A 21,699-nucleotide genomic window follows, 5' to 3' on the forward strand; every position below is an offset into this window, starting at 1 on the left:
TCTTTCTTTCTTTCTTTCTTTCTTTCTTTCTTTCTTTCTTTCTTTCTTTCTAAGGCAAAATGGCTTTAAACTACAGATGTGATAATCTGTAGGAGACTTCAGAAATCATTGATCTGTGGGCAGTGTAGGTATTAATCTACCTGGGTTGGGAGATTAAAACAATGAAGGATTAATTAAATAGACTTGAGGCTATTTTTCAAAAACAGAGATGTAAGCAGTGATGGGTTTTTCTACTGAGTTCAATTAAGATAAAATCTCTAAATTTCATGGACTGATCTGCTCATTGGGAGCATACATAACAGGGAACAGTACTTTGAGGTAATATTTTAAGTTAGACCAATCAGCCCAGTGGGAAAAATGAAAAAAAAAATGTTTAGAAAGAAAAACAAAACAAAACAAAACATGTTTTAATCTTGGGCCTAAGATAAAACACATTCTGAATACATTTAAATGACTATAAGGGAAAGCATGGGTGTTTAGGCAGTTTTCAAAATTTCTGTTTGGGAGCAAATGTAGAATTTATAATCGCATTTTATTGTTTCCAAAATGACTTCTGAGGTGTTTTGTAAAATTGGTAACAACAACTCCAACTCAGTACTTTTATTTTATTTTATTTTATTTTATTTTATTTTATTTTATTTTATTTTATTTTATTTTTTACCATAGGTTTTCTTTGTTGCTCCCACTGAATGAAAAGACCTTCCTAAACTGACATACAAGATGATAGATGATGTTACTGCCAGATCCTTCAGGATCATTTCTTCTGTGACACCAGTGTAATAAAAGTGTGGAGAGATGTCCGAGTGAAGAGTCTGTGCAGCAGCCCTCATAATACTGCATAAATTGGCCTATAAACTGTATACATTCATATATTTCCCCATCCTTGCTCTTTGTTCCTTGCTTATCACACATTCTGTGGATGAATGCAGACTTATTCTACCAAGCTTCAAACTGAGAAAGAGCAGTGTTAACCATACTACACCGCAGAGCCCCATGTAAATTACCTTGCCTCTAACACAAGGTTGGAACTGTGTTAACAACATCTATATCTACCTGTTCCATTGCTTTTGATCATCTGAAAGTGCAGGAAGGACCAAGAGGGTGCACAAAAATTTGTCCTTTTCCCTGTATACCATGGAGAGAGAAACCTACTCCCGCTCTACTCTGCGCTGGTGCGGCCTCACCTCGAGTACTGTGTGCAGTTCTGGGCACCACAGTATAAAAAGGACATGAAACTGTTGGAGAGTGTCCAGAGGAGGGCTACGAAGATGGTGATAGGCCTGGAGGGGAAGATGTACGAAGAACGGCTGAGGTCACTGGGCCTGTTCAGCCTGGAGAAGAGGAGGCTGAGAGGAGACCTCATCACAGTCTACAACTTCCTCGTAAGGGGGTGTCGAGAGACAGGAGACCTTTTCTCCATTAACACCAGTGACAGGACCCGCGGGAACGGGGTTAAGCTGAGGCAGGGGAAATTTAGGCTTGACATCAGGAGGGGGTTCTTCACAGAGAGGGTGATGCACACTGGAACAGGCTCCCCAGGGAAGTTGTCACTGCACCGAGCCTGTCTGAATTTAAGAAGAGATTGGACTGTGCACTTAGTCACATGGTCTGAACTTTTGGGTAGACCTGTGCGGTGTCAAGAGTTGGACTTGATGATCCTTAAGGGTCCCTTCCAACTCAGGATATTCTATGATTCTATGATTCTAGTATGGAAGCTCTTTTGGGCTGCTTATGACCATATAGGAGCTCCTTCCTCAGTAATGCTTTTGAATGGGGTGGCACCAGAAATAATGTGACATTACTTGAATAAATGGTTAGAAAAAACAATTGCCATGATTTCTATTAGGGTTTTGAAAGAGGACCTATATGCATTTCTGCCGCACAGATTCTGCTGCAGTTTGGCAATGTTCTAGCTCTAACATTAACAGATCCCTTTTAGATCTAACAGCCAGATGGTCAGCAGTTGTGAACTACTTACTGAACTGCTCTTGAAGTTATGCCAAGATATCTGTATACGCATATTCCTTCTGCAAGCCAGTGCTGTAAGTTCACAGGAAGAACAAGGTCAGGAGTGATTTGCCTCATGTTTTTTTTGGGTGTGTGTGCTGGCTTGATTGGCTGTGCACAGTTGCTGAGCTGCAAGCAGAAGAGGTAATAATTCATAACAAGTCAGTTATTCATTGAATTTTTGAATTTTCTTATGTTTGCAAATTGTCCATGAACAGACCCTGATTTTCCTGAATGCATTTGTTACTCAGAGGTATTTGCTAACACAGGAAACAGAAACCACAGAAATGCTGGCTGGGGCTTACCCTTCTTAGAGACTGAGCAGAACTGCCATCAAATAGGCACTTAGCATGAGGGCTGGTGAAAGAAATGGAGCATAAGGCCAAAGTACGGGAATCCGAGAGACAGAGATAACCATCAGTAGAGGGTTTGCAGCCTCTTGACCTCAGATGTTACCAGCTACATGCCACAGCTTGATCTTTGGCATTAGATGCTCTACTGTGTGGGTGTTTGCTTTGTTAACATCGTCCTGGATGTGTTTTTCCAGCTTGGGCTGCTGCTTTTGCTCTTCCTGCCTCACCTTTTCATCTTTTCTTCTTGACTCGTCCTCCTAATTATTAAGGTAAGTTTTGGCTACATAAAAACAAGCAAACAAACCCTGAAACAATGCTCACAGCTCCTTCCCAGGCATTTTAAGAGTAGTCTGAAGATAAAAATAAATTCATAGTTTTAGCTATTCAATGACTTTCATTAACCCTTTCCACCCACAGTATACAATTTTTGCCTGCCTTTGTTGCTTTTATCTGGTAATGTGCTTATGTACTGTTGTGGCCTGAAGCACTTACAGTATCAAGAGACAGAAAACGATGGAAAACAACAGCAAGCACAGCCTTTTGGCCCACCTCAGGTTCATCCTAGAATTTGAGCTTTTGTCTTAAACCTGGAACATCCTGGATGGCCTTAGGTGTCATTTGGGGCCTGTTTGCTAAATATGTGCAGTGATGCCCCTTCTTCAGTGGATAGTGCTAGAATATAGGATAGTGCTACTCTCTGGCAGTCTCTGCCCATTAGAGATCTGCCATTGCCATAGTTGCAAATTTGAAACTCACTTTCAATTTTTATTTCTCTCTCTTTTTTATTCATTGCAGAGAACACAGTTAAAATTTTCACCCCTTTTTTTTCCTTTTTTTTTTTTTTTTTCTTTTCCTTTTTATTTTTAATGTTGAACTGGAATTGTTTTGAGTAGCTCCATTTTCAGCATATATTCCTGGCCTAGCATAAAATTAATGAATAGGCCATTTGTGAGAAGTGCATGCAGAAGGAATGTGATTGCAGGCAAATTTGACTAGGAATTGAAACAAACGGTTACAGAGAGTATTCTGCAGTGTTCAGTCACACTAGCTAGCCCTTAATTGATGGGAGTAAATGCCTCTAGTTAAAAGCAATGTCTAAGTAACTGAGCTGTACAATTCATATTGCAGTTTTGCACTTACTATATTGCTTCTGCATGTGTGCAGTGGGGCTGGTTGAAAAGCAGCTCTGCAGGTCCAATGCAGGGTGGCTGAACAGGTGCAAGGAGCTTCTGAAATGAAATCTCCTGCCCCTTTTCAGATAAAATCCTAAGAAAGAAGACACTGCTGTGGGGTCTCTTGTTTGTCCACTTTTTAATAAAGGATCTAGGGGTTGTAATAGATGACAAAAATTATGAGTCATTGTTATGTTATGCAAATTAGAGAAGATCACACCAAGATAGCATCGCAGTATGGTTGAATTCTGCCCTCAGAAAAAGTCTTTCCAGCAGAGCATGTTCTTACATTGGGGCTAGAGCCTGCACAGCAGAAGTATGGTCCTCTGAGCCCAGTTCCTTACTTGAAACACGGCAAGGCTGCCTTAAAGTACTTACTGCCTCCTGATTGCTTCCACCTGGCTCTGGGGAGTGAGTAAAGAAGGCCAGAAGGACCAGACATCTACTTGTACCCATTGAGGTTTGCTGTAGCAAGCCTTTAGGATCTTTCTAGTTCTCAGTGTGGGGTCTATGACTGCATCATAGGTGTGATGCTATATGATTTAATTAAGACAGAATTGATAGTCTTGAAATATTTGATACATGCTGATATGTGAGATGCTGTAGAACAACCTCATGTTAACTTCATGAGCCCAGGTTTAGGCACTTGAGTTCTGCAAGTTAAATCGTCTGTGGAAACATGCTGCCTCTGTTAGTGAAAGATATATATTTTATGAGAAATACAGACTTTCTTCATTTGCACAGATTTTTGTTTTATCTTTCCTAAAAATTTCTAGTTCCAGGAAAGCTTTTCTAATGATGAAGAGACCAGGGAGTGGGCAAACATGCATGAGAAAGTAGAAAAGCTATTTACAGAGAAGCTGAACTCAGTCAGATAAGTGAGTATTCTAATAAATGTTTGACTTTTCTCCCCCACTTTCTGGAGAGAGATTCAGGCTTAAGAAATAAAATGACTAAATTAAGAAGCTTAATAATTTCTGCATTTAAGCTGACTCGATGGCTTGTGGGAGTGCTTAAGGTTTATGCTAGAAATTCCCCTGCATCCCAGGGATCAGGAGTGGAAGCTGATAAGATAACATGAGGCACGGGAACAGCATGTCTCACTCCACTGGCTCTGCCTTCAGAGCATTTTAGTAGCTGGCATGAGGATGAGTCTAGCTCTGTTTCAAAAGCACAGAAGAAGAAAAGGCAGATAGCTACAGAATACTGCCTATAGTTACTACCACACACTCCCCTGAGAGAAGGAACTCATTTCCATTGCTTCAGTGGCCTTCAGATTTCTTCACAGTGGTAGATTCATTGTTAGCCAAAAGGAAAGGAAAGGAAAGAACCTTTGTCTCAATTACTATGAATTTTGTCTTAATTCCATCATATCGTGCCATACCTATGATAGAGTCATCAACCCCACACTGAGAACTGGGAAGATCCTAAAGGCTTGGTAGAGCAAACCTCGGTGGGTACAAGTACACATTTGGCCCTTCTGACCTCCTTTACTCACTCCCTCCCAGGCCAGGTGGAAGCAACCAGGAGGCAGTAAGCACTTTAAGGCAGCCTCACTGTGTGCAAGTAAGGAAGTGGGCAAAATGTGAGCCATAAAACACTCAAAGTATAACGGAATATGGTACTCCTAATATAGACTGGTATAGATGATGGTAATGGTAATGCATTATTACAGTGAACATTTAAAATTAATATATTAAATTAGTTACATTACAAATACCTCTGCCACCTTATGGAATCCTTTCCTTGAGTTTCTATTCACAATTGTAGCACTGCCTATTAAAGTGCCAATAACTCTCTGCAGGTGTTTTGCTGCTTTGGCCTGGTACAATATTTTCTGTTTGTCTTGCTGTTTCACTTTATCTTTTACTGATTCTTTTCTTTCATATTTGTTGCACTTATGCTTCTTCATTTAATCCTTACCTGCTCAGATAGTCATCTGACCTAGTTTATGATATGGATTAAAGTAAATCTTATAATGTAACTATTCCTGCTTGTCTATATTCTGCCCTGTCATCTGTGTTTTGCTGGGATTTTGGTTACTGGGGCTGGCTTTGGTTAAGGGAGCTTCTGTGTCTCTGAGACTTAGCCCCGAAGTGACTGGGATCATGCTGTAAGCAGCTTTGTTCTCCGAGTGCTTGGGTACCCGTTATCTCATTGCTTCAAAAGCAGCTTCAGTTTTTCAACCTCTGAAGATAACTCTAATTATTCAGACAGAAACTCCCACTGAGGTAAATAAGGAAAACAGGGTGGCGGTGGTGGTGACATTTTTTTCTGATTTTAAATCAGAAATGCCTGGTTAGCAGATAGTTTTATGTTTTTGCAATGTTAACTCACTCTAGGTGAATACTTTGGATTGGCAAGTAGCAATCTCTCAACATTCTTCTGTTAAAAAGACAGTAGAGATTTGTTCTGGTACTGTAAATTTCTCTGCCAATTTAGCAAGATTGGCAACATGTAAGAATATTAATAAATACAAGCAAACATGAACATCAAAGAAGAGAATTATTTCTTCCCTCCCTTTTCTACTCTATGCTGATTCCTCCAAATGAGAGGTGAAGGAAATCAACAAAGAGTTGTGTTAATGTCCCAGCCCTAGAAAAGGTGTTAGACTGAGGATGCCTGGGATGAGCTTTTAATCTGTGCTTTTTGTTTCTGAAGCTCATAGCTTACTTTTTGCTTAACAGTTGATAATCAAGTACTATATGGAGTGTTGGCTGCTCAGTGCTGTAGCTGATTTTCATGCCCTGTCTTGCCCCAAGGCTTGCTCACTGATCCATACATTCCTTTATAGGAATGCACCTGGATTTCATCTCTCATTTTCACACTTGTATAGTTTTTCCTTTTGGATGATAAAGGTTGTTTTAATTGCTATGTGACATGCAGTCTGAGAGGTCTATCCCAATGTGAATGTTTATCACATCACGTTTTCAGGTATGACTTTCTATTTATCTTGTGTAAGGACATAGTACTAAGGTATAACTCTCATTACTGTAGGATTTAAAAAAAAAAAAAAAAAAAAAAAAACTTGCTTGAAGAAGTAACCATTCTTCATTTCAAGTAAGTGTGAAAGCACATCTTTATGGAAATGTCTGGCTGAAACTAAAGGAACCTCTGCCCAAAGCATGACTGTGACCCACACATCCAAAGATATTATTTTGACATCTCTTCACAATCCAAAACACTGGGAAAATGAGAACAGAAACTGTATTTTTCTGTATAAGCAAAGGAAAAAGCCAAACCAAGGACTATTTCTACATAATTGGTAGACCCAATAGCAGATTGAAACAAAACTTAAAAGGAACGAGCTGATGGATAAATTCCTGGCTGAAAGTAGAGCCATAATCAAATAAATTACCCATAGTTGCTTAATTTTAACTCAGAGAAGAGCCTTTGCACATTCTCTGCACCAAGGATCATATGGAGGAAGACCCCACATCTTCCCCCTTCATCTATTTCTTCTCTAGTGAAAATAGTATGCTGTTAAATGTCAAAATCTGATACCAAAGTGCTGTCAATAGCAGCAAACTGTATAGATACTTTATGTATGTATCACTGTCAGTATTCGCAAAATATTAACAAGACTTCAAAATTTGGAGTTTTTTTTAAAGTCACAGATTTTGGAAACAAGAAAATCTCTGTTTCTACTACAAAACTCAATATATTTCTATTTTTATCAGTTCTAGAAGTAACTGAAAGTAGCGATATAAGGGTAGTTGAAAAATCTGAGATGCAGAAGCTATAGATGAGAAAGTACCAGCATCGTTTATTATTATTATTATTATTTATCCCTCAAGAATTTCAACAGTTGGGGGTAGTAATTTTTGCTGTTTGGAGAATGACTTTGTAACTTCAATCATTACTTTTTGCTTCTTTAATTCAGAATTCAGTACCTGTCTATGTATAGTTCAATTGTGCCTTCTTGCCGTTCAAAGGGACATTTATGGTATAACATAGGGGATATGGCACTGTAAATCCTACTAAAGCTAATGGAGATTTCATTTTTTTACATAGATAGCACTGAAAATTTGCCCTCCAATGTTCCTTGTGTACATACATGTTCTTTCCTCTTGAACTCCCAAGGACTGCATGGTATGTGTCCATCTGAATTGCGATCACCCTGAATACTGCAGCTTTGAGCTGTTGTGGAACTGGCTACACCCTTTGCAATCCAGAACCTCTTTTACTGCTGCTTTTAATCATCAGCCCCCCAGTGCCTGTGAATAGAGTACATATACAGATGCACTGTCACAGTCACTGCAGGTCTACCAGACAAAGTGTGCTATTGTAATATAAGTCAGGTGGGATTTGAAAAACCTATAAATCCAAAATTTCTACTCTGTACACACCTGCACCCAGAAGAAGAGGGAGACTGGGCAGTATCTTTCATCCAAATAAACCTGTTAAGTTAAAAAAAAAAGAAATCTACCTTAGTTTCTATCCGGGGTCATATTTTTTTAATTAAATACATAAGAATAAAATAAACAATATTTGTCTAATTATATTAATATCTTCTATTAATTAATATATATAAAACATCTAATAATATTAAATTTTATATATTAAATTATAGTGTAAACAGCATAAATGACTAGGATGTATGCCAGTGAAGAATAAGTATAGAGCAACCAGTTCAGATCTCCTGATTTTTTATTTTGAACCCTGGTGCTGCATTGCTGCATGGCTGTAAGAAAAGCACAGTGGGATAAATTCAGGCTGCTCTCTGGCTGGCCATGCCCAGGAGTTATCACCTGGGTGTGAAGGCAGGTGGCTGAGGACAGTGGCAAGCAGGCAATTCCAGCTTTTATCACGTCATGAAGGTATTCTGCTGCTCACAGATCAGAGTCCCAAGGGATTCCAGTCTTTATAGAACTAATAAAGGACTGGTGTATTGGCCTTATTGCTTGCATACTTTTTATTTCCATATGTATTTTAGATACTCAGAACTAAAATTAATCCCATGAATAATGTACACGCAGTACTTTAAAATTGCTGCATGCCCTATTCTGCATCTGTGTTGTCCTGCTATCTAAGACTACCCAGATATTTTATTATCTAAAAATTTTTATTTCAGAAGATACCAAGAAATCCGTTTTGTGGTTCTAAAATAACACCTTTCCATGGGAAGCCTGATTTCTCTCACAGAGAGTTTGGATATCCATCATTTTCAAGTTACAATACTCCTTCCTGAATGCTTATAATTTCAAAACAATTTTACTAGAATTAATTTGCATAGTAGTCCCAATGTTACTGTAATCTTTTTTTTTTTTTTTTTTTTTTTCCAGAAAGGATATTTTCATTTATGTTTAAATAAATTTATTGATACCTAAATGGTTCTACTGATGCTAGAAGAGTCCCCAACCTAAAATGCATGCCTAAACACTTACACAATTTTTGCTAAAGCAAATACTTTTTTCACAGTCAGACAACACTTAATCTAACCAACATTTACTCAGATCAATAGATTTTAATTGAAACTAATGGCAGATAGCTTAATCTAACAGATTTTTCACTAAAATAAGTACATTAAATCAATACTTTTCTAAAAATTGCTGTATCTTGTATAAAAGATATTTTTATTCTTAGGTAAATTCATTTTATTGAAACTCATGTATATTAACAGTAATCAAAATACTGATATTTAGACACTGCTGATGTTAATGGCATCAATACCTTTAGAAAGTTCTAGACAAACTTATGCAAACAAGCTATATAACATTAAAAGCTAATTTGCCAAAAATTATGAAACTGCAGGATTTGATTCCTTCTCTCTGCTATGAACTATTCATCTGATCTTGGGTAGAGTACATAAAGGAGTAATTTAGTTCTGGACTCCTCCCAGCTGACAGGAACGTAAGAAAGGCACCTGAGTCCTGCTCCCTGTGCAACCAAATCACCCGTGACTGCATTGACTATTCTGGGACCTTACAACTAGCATGGCCATACCAACAAAGGCCTCAAGTTTGGTGAAACTTAAACAGATGGTTTATTAATTTATATATGTAATTAAGATTTATTGAAATGCACTGTATTTGTGGTGTTTTCCTCTGTGTTTCCATCTGACAGAGAAATTTTCTTTTTCTGCTGTCCTTGAGAGTTGTTGATTTCACACACAAAAATGTGCAAGATGACCATAGCCCATACAAGAAAGTATGCCAGAGCATTGCAGAAATGGCAGCCAGACTGTGACCATCAATCCTGTAGCCAGACCTGCCGGAGTTCCTGGGCTTGGATGGAGCTCTGATGGTTTCAAAGAGATCTAGCCAGTACCAGGGAACACCCTTGTTTACAGAAATGCATTGTGGCATGCCAGTCTTCTTTTAATGTATCATCTGGAAAAGGCTCTTAAAAAGGCATTTTCAAGTTCCAGGTGAAGAAAACTGCAGTTGTCCCAGTAACTTTACAAAACTGATCTCTGATCTTTTTCACATGAAGAGAGTGACCAGAAGCCACTGAACCAATGACATTTCTTAAGAAGCAGCAATGCCTTACTTAAAATCTACAGAGAAAATGATTCTTCCTTTGATTGTACTTAGTTTCCCAGTATCCAGCTGAGAGCTGTGATATAGGCACTGAGGAGAGGGTTAATCCTTTAAGAAACTGGATAAACTTGATGATGCTTTAGACAATGTGAAGCTTTGTTTTTATTTGAGAAACCTTCTTTTTTTTAAAAAAAAAAAATAAAAAATAAAAAATAATAAAAAAAATGCTCTTACAATTTCTGAAGTGGTTGCCAGGACTTTCTGTCCCATGAGAAGGTAAGGTGGCAGCCACATGACATATGGGCAGGATTTTATGAATCCTGCAAGAGGTTAGAGAGTCTGTCTCACTTTCAAAGAGATGCCACTGTATTTATAAGATGGCCTGTACCAAGGGAGAATTGAAGGGAAACATGCAGACTTTACATTCTGTAATAGTTTGCTTTAATTAAAATTAGACGTGTTCTTCAGCAGAACTCCAGATAAGAATATATTCTCTTCAAACTTTTTAACATCAGATAATGCAGTGATATTTTTTTAAGCTTTCTTTTTTAACCAAACCAAACCAAACCAAACCAAACCAGACCTCAACAATGTAACTAGATAAGAACTTGTAGAGCTATAGAATCAAAGTTCCTTGAAAATGAAGTATACAGACCATATTATATAATTTTCTTTGTACCTGATCCCCACCAGTTATGATTAACTCAGAACAAGATCTGGTGATTTAGACCCAGTTTGTTGAAATTAAGAGTAGACAAAGTAAAAACAAACAAACAAACAAACAAAAACCACTCTCAAGCTTGGTTATCTCTGTTGTTAAGGAAGCTAGTGATGTAAGGGAAAATTCTGGAATGGAAGATATATATACATCAAGAGTATACCTTTGAGGAGCACGATGCTGTAGATTCTTTTGAGAGTTTTGATATTTGATAGCTCAGCTCAGTTCTTGGCTCAATGGAGATCTGAAAGTTTACTAACTGGAGAAAGAAAAAACAAGCAAGCAAACAAAACACACTTTTCTCTGATTTCCTATGAAATCATTTGCAATTTTTCATCTGAATATGGCTGGCTCATTCTCTGCATGGCTATGGCCTGTGGTTCTTCAAATTTGAGAAAACATGTCTTCCCATTCAAAATCTCTGGGAAACAGAGGAAAGTAACTGAGCCAGGAGGAAGGGCAGGCTTTCATCATCTAGCCCTTCCTGGTATACTGTTTAGATTTCTGCACACTTTGCAGTCCTCATTATTTAGCAAGGCCCTAGACCATTGCTACTTGTTTTGTATCCTTTACACAAGTAGCAATATCCATTTAGAAAACAGATTCCTTCACAAGTTAGCAGTCAAGTGCCATTACCAATTTAACAAGTAAGTTAATTGAGATGTTGCACACAGCACAATCCCCTTGTATGTTCAATTAGTTCCTCACAACAGGCCCAGACTTGTTGCCCTTCAAATACTTGCATAGGGATTTAGAAAAGGTAGGATATTTAGTAGGAAGATGAAAGGGATGGAGAAATGACTAGTGTCTTTCTTGCTAGACTTTGTAAAATAGCCTTTATCCTGGACAATTTTTTACATTGCATTGTATAAGATACCCTATCTGCCTGAGCATGTTGGTTTCTCATTCCTGCACATACAATTTGCAACTGCTTGCCCAGTTTAATAGTTAATTACAGCTATATCATGTGGATATTTGTACAAAGCCTTGAGATATAAATTACAATTTCAGCGTTTATTAATTACTTATAGATTAAGAGTGCTTTGGTTGACCTGATTTTGTGGGATTGTACAGTATCTTTTATCTTCAAGGCAGACTGGAAGATACAAACTCATAATCCTATGTGTAGCTTACTCTGTCTTATTGGTTAGTCCTAAAAAAGGGTTGAAAAGAGAAATGTCTTGCTAGCACAGAATATCAGCACTTTTTGATTATGTTGTTTTGTGGTAAAACGTAGGCTGGTGAAATGACCTACAAGAGGAAGTCAGCACTTTTTGAGTGAATACCAGCATATTTTTACATTTGCTTCCTTCAGCCTTCTATTCTTTTTCAAATGGATCAAGTTCCCTTTTCTCAGATCCTTAGCTTTGTCCATTAGTACATCCCTAAAGACTATTTTGTCAAACAAAACAAAACACTTTGAAGATGATTTTAAGTTCTTTTGAGAGTTATAGCCAATGCTTTGTTTATGTATAGTGATTATTTACTAAGTTAGCACTCCCAAAAGGCAACTCTGGGTAGGTACCAGAAAAATGCTTTAGATAATTGCTACTTGGTTTGATCTCTTGGTATTTTGTGTTATTTTATGCCATATTAATGGCATCACCTGAGATATTTTGGGCACAAAAATGTTTAAACTGCAGTCCCTAATAAATTTTAAAGGAATGATTTTCAAATACCCATAATAAAAAGCTTTGCTGAAAATATTCACGTTATTGTTATTCTTGATAATGTAATAACAAATGGCTATACAAATCTTAAAAACACAAAAAAAGCTTCAGAAAAGAGTACAGGGTTATAGTAAGCCTAAATCCTACAATGAATAAGAGTTTTCTTTTAATCTCTTTCCCAATTATTACATTTTGAGAATTAGTAGATGGTTTGCCATGTGATGCTTAGAAATAATTTCTTAGTTTCTGTTCTCAAATGTTTGCTAAGCATTGCTTCTCTCTCTAAATGCCATTATCTTTAAGAACACTAGGAAAACTACTTGGCTAATCTTTGGTGTCTCTATTTGAAGGACACCTTTTAAAGGATATTTTTTGGTAAAGTGCTTTTCCTTTTTTTCTTGGATTTATAAGATGTTGATGAAGATAAAACCACACTGAAAAACTTAAAGGTTCAATAAGAAGTAACTTACCTATATTATGAACTGATAAATATCAACCAAGCAAATGTCAACAGCCATAACTTCAATAATTAAAGGATGTATAATTTTCATCTGTCCATGACATGAAAATACTGTCAGCCCCTGAAAGATTCAAGAAAGCTGCAGGGTGTTTTGAAATCTGATGGCCAAGGAAGAATAACTGCTCTTCTGAGATATTTATAATAAGAACAATACTGGGATACTACATTGGACTATTTAGACAACAAATTGATGTTATCAATGATTTTTCATTACTCATTATTCTACACGCCTCTTTTGGAACTAGTGCTGACCACACAGCTTCTTATAATTGAGAGGCTGAGCTCTGTTTCCATTTGATATTTTCCTTGATGTTTCAATGGTAATATTGATATACAATAGACTGAGATAATAACACAATAACTATATTACTCTCAAAAATAGCCTTTGCTGTCTAAATCCATTGTACTGCTTGGGAAATAGTTAATTATTAAAACAATATCTAAAAATAATCAACTTCCAGAAAACTGGCAGGCCAAATTCTTCTCTCATTCATCCCCAGACAGCACCATAATGTATTATAATATATAGAAGTGGATTATAGAAAGCAGTGTAAAATTATTACTTTGCTATAGTGAGTAATTCCTGTGTGGGTTGTAGAAAATAGCCTAACTACTTTACAGATAGCCATTACATTTCTCACCCTCTCTTTTTCTTGTCCTTTACTTGCCAGCTACAAGCACAATATTTGCTATAGGAAGACCTAGATATCCTTGCAAGATCTCTTTCATCTCTCATTGTAGATAGGATTTGGCAAAGAAAGAGTACCACATTATTTTTACACAAAGACAACTGTCACATTATTTCCCCAGTGGCCAATCACCCTGCAGGGGACAACTTCATCTATATTGTAACTGCTTAACATACTTCATTAACTCTGTCAATTACCAGCTACCTCAGCACCTTTTCTGTTGGCACTACACAATTTATTCTTTCCATATCCCAAACAGTACCATCATAAGACCCCCCCCCTTCATAATGCAAGTAACGAGATATAAATCTTAAAAAAGTATATTAGAAACAATTAAAATGAATTTTGAAGATGGTTTATAGTTTATTTTTCAATGGTGTTCAGCACCTACTACTAATGTTGAACCTAGAATACATGAGGGAGCCCCTCAAAAAAGTAAAAATATGTCTATTAGAGGTGACTCTATGTTTCTTTGACATAGACTTTTCAGAGAAGTTCTCACTGCCAAAGTATAGGTGCTAAATTTTCTAATTAAACAAATTCTTTTAAGCTAAACTTTAAATCTAAACAAGCAGAGACTTAACTTTAGTCATTTTATTGATGCTTGCTCGGTGAGGAGATAAGGAGCATATTTGTTGTGGGCTCCTTCTACGGGCAAAGTAGAAAGACATGCCCTTCCAAAGGGAAATTCATCCTGCTTGAGCGGAACTTATACCCACTGACTGTATGAGATTGCTTCTAACCACAGAGCATCGATTAAGTGGCTTTTCATTAAGTGCAGCACTTAGAATATCCTTGTGAGTAGTAGGACTTTTGATTTAATGGGGATAGCTGGTGAGAAGGGGGATTTCAGGTGGCTGCAATGACCAGCAGATTGGTGGGATTGGGTAAGGAGCTGAAATCTGGGGCTGGAGATAAGGTGCCATTAACGCTGGGACTCTAAACTGAGATATGATGCAGGGGAAAGGGGACTGGAGAGTCCTGAAGCAGCAAAGGTGCGAGAAGGTTTTGAAGAGAGGAGGTGTAAAATTGAGAAAAGCATTTGGATGAGCTAGCACTTAGTGTACATAATTCTCTGCCTTGATTTTAAGTTCTACATTTGGTAATTGACATGATTGAATGAGGCCAGATTACAAGAGATAGGAAAATGGGGAGCAATAATGAATAGAAAGGGTCCCACTCACATTGGAGTGGGAGTCCTCCACCACTGCGAGGAAAGATGAGATTTGCAGGATTGCTCCCTACTATCTTGCTTGATCCTCTTTTTTTTTTTTTTTTCTGCCTGGAATATGACAGGCTTCTTCTAAGGACACTTTTGAAACTAAGAAGATCTCTATTTTCACTGAAAAAAATCAAACAGTAAATGACCTAATACCTGTTACAAAGACACCTGATTAAAGCAAATTCAACATACAGTTTAGAACAGACTATCATCAAACGGTCTGAAAGGGAACAGATGAACCAAGAAAATTGAAAGTCAATGGAAATCATAAATACCTCCTGATTACGTGGATTTTTCCCAGTTACTTTTCAAAAGTAGCAAGGAACTTCTGATCTCTCTGCCCTGCTCTAATTAGTTTGAAAGTTGAATGCTTCAAAAGAGGGAGGAATTGGTTGTGGTTATCCATTGCAATAAGAGTCTGTTGTGAAGCTGCAGATTTTTGCTTGTTTCAACTTTCCAAATAAATACTTCTTCCAACTGAATATTTCACTGCTTCTCCTCTACTCTTCATGACTGTTTCCTTTTCTTTCTACCCAATTCAGTGTATTTCCTCCAAATGGAGCTGCTACACAGTTCTGCAGGTATTGATCAGGGCAATTTCTCTGATCAGTTGGAGAGCAAATGACATTACCTGTAATCTCTTCTCATCCTATGGCATTGTAAAATCTGAGGTTTTGGTACATCATTTAGCTTTCAAATACTGTAGCTGCATATTAAGAAACAGCAGATAAATATTGCCATATGCTACATTTGTACCTTTATTATCATTCAATACACCCCTGGGGGCATTATGGCATTCCAAGCAGAGGTGGAATGTGAATATAGCCCTAATACAAGATAAAGAAGTGCATAGCACTTCCATTTCTTTGCAATAAATGTACATTTTTTGATCATATCCTTACTTAATAACACTGCTGTTTGGCCTAAGATTCCTTTTAGTATTAGTAGGACAGTCATTTAAGGAAAACTCTTTATTAAAATTAAAAACTTATGATACTCTGATTTGCCCATCGCTTGATTTTTTTTGATTAATCCAGGGAGTTTAGGGAGTTGCAATACACTGTGAACTACTTCCAGTTCTGAAAAAGCTGTTTGTTCATAGCCAGGTGTAGTGTACTCCTTTTCTTTTTTTTTTTTTTTTTTTTTTTCCTTAAATAAAAATGAACACTGTGCAAACACTGTCTGAGTCCTTTTTATTCTGTCAGCACATTCTTTACATCTGTGCATAAACATTATTATCACAAACTCAGGGTGTTACTTTAAAAATTATCAGAGTCCTCAAAATGTACTCTCTGCAGCTTCCATTAGAATACAACTTGAATGAATTAACGTGAAAACAAGCAAGCTTTAGGAGGAAAAAATTGAATTTTCATTTTCACAAAATTTTAGCCAGGGTTTACTTCACTGTCATGTGTATGCACAGGGTTAATATTTTGTATTTAGTATTGTCTTCTGATATATAGTGGGCCTCTATATTATTTTGAATTGCATTCACTTAAAATATGAATTCTTGATGAAAAGACACAGTCTGAGGGAGAAGGATACAGGATATGTCATCTTTTCGGAGATTTTTAAAGATTACCTTGTGAGTAGGGAACCTCTAGTTGAGCATTTGTTTGTCTGTTTGCAGGAAAAAATACAGTCATCTTTTTCATGTTTATAGGGATGACCTTTTATGTTATAATACAATGCTCTGAAGCACAGTTATTTTTAATTGCTTTATGTGCCTATTGAGAGCATTCTACATGTCACTTTGTTATACACAGCACCAAGCCACATATGTTTGGCCAATGAATCTTTCGGTGCCTTGGTGTTTCTGTTAAAATCTGAACAGGAGCTGTGGTAACATTGTGTTCTGGGTTTTGCTTGCTGTTGGTTTGTTTTTGTTGTAGTTTCTTTTTTTTTTCTTCTTCTTTTTTTTTTCCTTTTTTGTTTTCCTTTTTTTTTTTTTCACTGTCACTCTAGCTGTATACCTAATGAGATGACAGAAAGAATTAAAAATGACAGACTGTTTTGGCTGCAGCTGGGCCATCTGAGATATATTTTCCTATAATACAGCTCAATAAACCTGGCTTGTGGAAAGCCCTCTGCATGTGATTCATTGCAGCAGCAAAGGTACTTGTGGAGGTTTGAAGAAGAGCTGGTGATGGGCTGGGCAGCAGGGAACAGCAACGGCTGTCAGGCGGCTGCGCTGGCAACTGCCACATGAATGCACTGGACTGACCCTCCTGAAAACATCTAATTAGAAGTTGTGTGGGTTGGCTAATGCACATGTAGTTCTGTCCAAACACCTTGTAAAACTGCAGCTTCCAGTCCTTAATGCTTGGGGAAGTGTGGCAGCATCCCCTGTGGATTGTCCCTCAAAGCCTAGAGGCGGTGGAGGCATAGTGGTGTCAAACAGTGGGAGTAGGGATAAGAGTTATCCTCGGAGTCTGCAGTAATAAATGTCCTAATATCTACATACTGCTTTGCTGCTATGTCTCTGGTGGAACAATAAAGTGTATCAGAAGAGATTCCTCAGGACAGAATGGCTAACTACAGATGTTAGACTGATAGCCAGCATAATTAAGAAAAAAGATCTCTCATTTCACAGACTGTGCAGAATAAATTCCAGATATCTGTGTGTAATCTTTCAAAGTGCCTTTATCTCCAGAGCCAGTGAGGGTGACCACAGAATACCCTGAACCCAATTATGTACTTTCTGATTATCATATTTTTATTTCTCAGGACACGGGGCTAATAGGAGATCAAAAAAATGTTTGAACCAGAGTAATTTCAAATGTCAAGAACTAGTTATTCTTACAGCAAGCTCCCAGGTCTTGACAATGTAAGCTGTTTGGTTTGATTCCCCTTGGGGAGTAGAAATGAAGGACTAGGGGATTTAAAGTGACTTTGTACTGTGGAATCAACATATGCTTTTGAGATCTGCCTTTGGCACTGGCTTTGAGGTGGTTTGCTTCTTTTTTCTTTTATTTCTTTTTTCTTTTCTTTTCTTTTCTTTTCTTTTCTTTTCTTTTCTTTTCTTTTTTTCTTTTTCTTTTTTTTTTTTTTCAGAGGGGAAGCTGCAGAGGAATTGCAGCCTATTACCATTAGTAAGTTGCTATTCAGTTCTTTGGATCGGAAGAATTTAATCAGGTAAGTGTCTGCAGGAAGGAAGAAACCAGAAGACAAAATCCACATAAGAAATTTACTTTAGGCGAAAACTAATTTTTCAAACAGTATGAGCAATAAAAAGTGGAGGACAAAGAGGTGGATTCCTCTGCAACGGGAAATAAAACATTTTTTTCTGATTCAAATATTTATTTGAAAAAAGCTTCAGAGGGTACCTGATTTTCTCTCTTCATATTTCTTCTAGTTAAAGGAGCAATACATGTATGGATATTGATGAAAAATATGTGGTTCCCCACAGACGCCTTTCTGCACGTATGATATCCTACAAGGGAGGAAACCCCTCCCTTGCCTGAAGGTCTCTAGTTTTTGACTACAAGGCATAAAGACTGTTGTTGTGTTCTGCTTTTTAGAGATGCTGAGCAGCCATAAATACGGATGAAGTCAGGGGAGCCATACATACCTATGCTACCTTTTCAGATGCAGGAGGTTGTTTAGTTCTTCCTTCTCCAACTGGCTCACGAAGGGAAGAACTGGGAAGTTGTCGAGTGCTCCAGCCTCCCAACCAGAAGCAAATACTGCAAGTGTCAGCAAGAGGAAGGAGCTAATTAAAAGTAAAAAGTCTGTAATGAGAAAGGTAGCCTTGCTCCCATTAGGACCTGGGTGAAAAAGAAAGCGAGAATAATTTTATTTGGATCTTATCCCTAGGCTGACAATTGCACTTGCCAGTTTTTTCGGTTTTGGACAAAATTACCAGTTCTGAAAAGTAAAAAAGAAGATGGAAAAATACTGCAAGTAATCATGCAAAATAGAATTCTGAGGGTAGCTTCAAGAGAACAAAACAAAACTGTTTTCACTGAGATCAATCATGTTAGCTTTCTGTCCCTTTTTTTTTTTTTTTTTTTTTTTTTGTTGTTGTTCTAATTATCAGTGCCAAGCAGGAATCACAGATTAGACAGTATTGAAGCTATTTTTAAGTTTAGTTTATTGAAACCTGTTCTCTTCAATGAAACTGCTCAGAACAACCTTAGCTTTTAGATTCTCTGATATATTGCTCATAGTATCCTGAAAGGAAAGTAGCAGATGCGGATAATTCCTCCTGGGACTAAGATCATTGCAAGGAGTTCAGAGTCTCACATGCACACATTAAATCAGTCAAGCATTTGAAGGTGGGGTGGAGGGGATCTGTTTCTTGATTATGCAAAAAAATTGCTGTTCGGGTTTTTTCCCAAAACTCTTTGGATTTGGAAGTCCTTTTCTTTTTGCAAGGGATAAAGGCTCCTTCTGCTGTAATGTCATTTGAAACTGCATGGCATTTATATTAAGCTTTCAGAAACAAAGGTATATACTGCATCAGGATGAGGAGGGATTTTGGACCATACCTTCTGGCAGGGTGGCATCCCAGGTGAGATTTTTGATGACAACCAACCATGCTTTGTCATGTGGTATGTGTGGGAGAGAGGAGTGAAAGGATCAGAAAGAAGGATTTATTCATTGAAGGTTATTTAACTTTAATCCCAATCTAGCCTACTCTAAATTTCATACAAAGGGCCTGGGAATGATAAGTCAGAAGGGAAGAAGAGGAAGGCATGCAGAGAGAAACATGTGCCAAGACATATTGGGGAAGAGCAGAAAATACAAGGATGGCAGCTAGACCTGATCCAAAGCCGAAACCAAGCATAGCAAATTGTAAATGAATAAATAAATAAGTATACAAGGAGAGCAGATACAAAATTTATGGTAATTCATATTTATTTATATGCTTCTACTCACACCTATGTGTATATATGTGTGTATATATATGTTTAATCTCTTCACCTTCATAGAATGATTTACTTTACCTAAAAAATGCAAATATGCACCTTTAAGAAGCTACAGTAAAATAAATGCTGTTTTAGCAGTTAGAACTGAACTTTTGTCTGTAGTTTTACTCTAAGAAATTAAGTCTTTGTCTCTCACTATTAGTAATTATGATGGACAAATAAAAGTGTATCCATAGAATGAACCAGTATATATTAAAGACCTATTGATGTTATAAGCATTTCAGGCAGTTCTGCCCAGGAAAAGTTACAGACCAGCTCTGTGGGCTGAATGCCCATTCCCAGCTGCAGCACATGACATTTGCTTGCTTACAGGGTGTATATTCCTCTGCAGTTTGTCAGGAGACAAGTTGGTTTGCGTGATCCAACCTCATTCCTTGTAAACCTGTAAGTGACAGTATGTGGGAATGACAGGAAGACTCAAATGCTTATGTAGACTTCCTAAAAGAAGTTACACATACATCCTTTCCGTGATGCAGCTTGTATAGCTGTCAGTAAATCCCAAATCTGATGTTTTGTACAAAGCTATTTTATGTGACAATCAGGCCATATCTTAAAACTTATTCAAGATCTACATTATGCTTCTATAGCCAACTAAGACTCCAAAAGGTTTGTGCATTATTAAAGAGATAGTGGAAGTGCTCTAGAATCAGCTTTCATCTAAATAAAGGTGAAGATGTTTATCTGTACCCTTTGTATTCAATGTTGTCTAGAGTGCACAGTGCTTCCTGTTGGTATGTATGTTATTGATTTGCTGACTAATCTTTTTATCTGATCAGTATTGATTGTTACTCTCAGTCTATAACCTTTAGACATAGTGATATTGAGGCTAAATAAAACACAGATGCAAAAAAAAAAAAAAAAAAAAAAAAAGTTCCAATACTGGTATTTCCTTTCCAGCAAACAGTTTAAGCAAATAACATATTTGACAACTAGAAGCAGTATTTTTAGAGAAAAATATAAATAGAAGATGAATATACAATCTTTAATTCCTTAATATAAATTACTCAAGTAGAAATAGTAAGTTGCCTTGGGGAAATCAACAGCTTCTTCAATTGGATTGCTTCTGTCACTGCATGGACACAGTCTTGTTTGATGTCCTCCTACCATTTGTCTTGTATGGAGTCTTTTATCTAAATCCAAAGCAATGCAGTCATCACTGCTGCAATTCAATAATGGCTCCACAGGAGCTGTCATCCGCAGTTTGCTATTCATCTTGTAAAGCCTTTGAGTTTTCAAAGTACCCACTAAGGTTGGTATTTCAATGCTGTGGACAGATCACTTAAGGTTCTTTTGTATTTTCAAAACAGGTCTAAATTGAGGATGAGCAGATCTTGAAATGCCCAACTCATTGTACTTGGGTGAAAAAGGATACTATGGAAGTGTCAAAAGGTAATTATATAATCAAACCCACCTCCCAGTGGAAAATGTGTGACTTTGTGGGACTGAAATCACACTTTGACTCCATGCTGGCATTTCCTGTGGGGAATGACCCCCTTGAAACAAAGGAAAAAAAGACAAAAGGATGGGAAAAAATGGAATTAGCCACTAGCAGCCCCAGGAAGTGAAAAAAATATTATGAGATAACAATGTGAAGTCTAAAGCACAGAGAGAACTTATTTCTACTCAAGTAGAAGATACTCTTTATTCCATTTGATACAGATTTAGAAAGCAGGGGTCATTTTGGACTTGTAGGTTAGTGGCAATCCTGAAGGAACTCACATTTATCATCCGTCAAGAGCCTTCATACAGGCAGCTGTTTAACAAACTGCTGAGAATTAAAGCTGCTGAGACTCTCCACTCCCCTCCCGTCCCCTCCCAACCCCTCAGCTCCCGTCCCCTCCCCTCCCGTCCCCTCCTGTCCCCCCCCATTCCACTCCTCTCTCCTCTCCCCTCCCGTCCCGTCCCGTCCCCTCCCGTCCCGTCCCCTCCCGTCCC

The 21,699-nt window shown here is 37.5% G+C and overlaps 1 long non-coding RNA gene across 1 annotated transcript in view; it reads left to right on the top strand.

Moving 5' to 3' along the window:
• LOC118167207 overlaps nucleotides 1-21,699 on the top strand; it is an 80,689-nt gene that overhangs the window by 57,271 nt on the left and 1,719 nt on the right. The window contains exon 2 of the long non-coding RNA XR_004751008.1: nucleotides 21,072-21,153. This is a non-coding gene — a long non-coding RNA (uncharacterized LOC118167207). The remainder of the gene's footprint in view (nucleotides 1-21,071; nucleotides 21,154-21,699) is intronic.

The sequence above is a fragment of the Oxyura jamaicensis genome, chromosome 4 (assembly GCF_011077185.1).
Source record: "Oxyura jamaicensis isolate SHBP4307 breed ruddy duck chromosome 4, BPBGC_Ojam_1.0, whole genome shotgun sequence".
NCBI classification, from domain to species: Eukaryota; Metazoa; Chordata; class Aves; order Anseriformes; family Anatidae; genus Oxyura; species Oxyura jamaicensis.